The 1,471-nt window shown below is 37.0% G+C and overlaps 1 protein-coding gene across 2 annotated transcripts in view; it reads right to left on the bottom strand.

The window, feature by feature from the left end:
- Positions 1-473: 473 nt before the first annotated feature.
- slc25a37 (solute carrier family 25 member 37) overlaps positions 474-1,471 on the bottom strand; it is an 18,501-nt gene continuing 17,503 nt past the window's right edge. For both annotated transcript variants that reach the window (XM_032517037.1, XM_032517036.1), the window contains one exon: positions 474-1,471. This exon is cut by the window's right edge and continues 730 nt beyond it. The gene's annotated coding sequence lies outside the window, so the exon portion shown is untranslated.

Genomic DNA, 1,471 nt, shown 5'->3' with positions numbered 1-1,471 from the left:
AATGGCCAATAAAAAAAAAAAAAACATTTAAAAAATAAAAACGGACTGTCAGCCGTGTTCTGAGCGTTGTTGTTGCGGACTCTGTCCACCAGAGGGCGCTCTACAACGTCCCTCTTGGCAACACTGATTTTTTGTTGTTGTTAAAGTCCTTTGAACAAAAACGCATTAAGTTTCATATCTTAAGTTTGTAATTTTATACATGTTATTTATCAGAACTTTTATATATTTTGATGTTGCTTTGTTGTGTTGTGACAATAAATAAAAAAAATCATATTTTAGTGAGAACTCATAAATAACTACAAATAACTACTGTTAGGGAAATCTGTTGGTTTTGTTACACGTTTCTGGATTTTAAAGTATATATATGTCGGCTGATATATCGGCATATCGGATTTTAACCCTCATGTTGTCCTCCTGTCAGTTTGACCCGTTTTTAATTAATTAATTTCTCCCCAAAAAAAGGGCCGTCGAAATAAGCGCTGAAAATGTCAACATTAAAAATATCAAAAAACACCAAAAGCATTGAAAAAGTGACAAATGTGTGAAAAAAAAGCCATAATTATGTTGAAAAAACGTCACCAAAACATTCTTTTTTTTTTTTTTACCCATGGTTGACGGGAAGACGACACAAGGGTTAAATAACCAAATATTCGTATCGGTATCAACCTTAAAAATCCTTTATCGGTCAGGCTCTAATTTATATATCACAGACCTGAAAGGAAGATCTCGCACTCTGCTCTCGCTCAAGCCTCAACTTTTACCGAAGAAACGAGCGTTTCGGCTTCTCCGGACATTTGAAATACTCCTGACGGACGACCAGAGGGACGAAAACGTTACTTCCTTCAATCAACGGTGATGCTGTAGCAAGAGCAGAGAGCTGGATCGTTCTTATTAACGCAAACCAAAGGCCGAAAGGGAGAAGAAACCAAAAAGCTAAAAAGCAGCATTAAATATTTATAAGGTACTTGGAAAGCTGAACTGTTGCATTGGGTTGGAATGGGGTTTTTTCATAAATATACACAATGAAATAAAAACAAACTCCATTGTGTTTCTTCCACATCCGTAAAATACAAACTCCGAAAGCTAACAAAATAAATAAAAAGTTCCTATATTTAGAGCGCTAAGCATCGTTCAAGCCAACTTCATTATGGGCTCTCCACATGTAGAAGAGGGAGTTGTGTTTGTGGAGCGGAGGAGGAAGCAGACGACAACTCTCTGTCTTTTTAAAGATTAGTCATCTCTGTTGTTGCATATCCTGGTTGTGCAACATTACTTACCTTGATTACACACAAACAGATTTCGGTAAATCAACAATAAGGAGTCACTCCTTTACAAAGATGACTTCCTTGTGAGACAATAACTAAAAACCCAGAGTCAGGTTCAAGTCAAAGGCGTAGTTTAGTTTTCCCAAACACACTTTCCATTTACATCCGTCTGGCCTCCTGTTGCAGCTGCTGCTTGGTGAGGAAGT

Source organism: Etheostoma spectabile, chromosome 5, assembly GCF_008692095.1.
Source record: "Etheostoma spectabile isolate EspeVRDwgs_2016 chromosome 5, UIUC_Espe_1.0, whole genome shotgun sequence".
Classification (NCBI taxonomy): Eukaryota; Metazoa; Chordata; class Actinopteri; order Perciformes; family Percidae; genus Etheostoma; species Etheostoma spectabile.
This window is presented reverse-complemented; position numbering and strand designations above follow the sequence as displayed.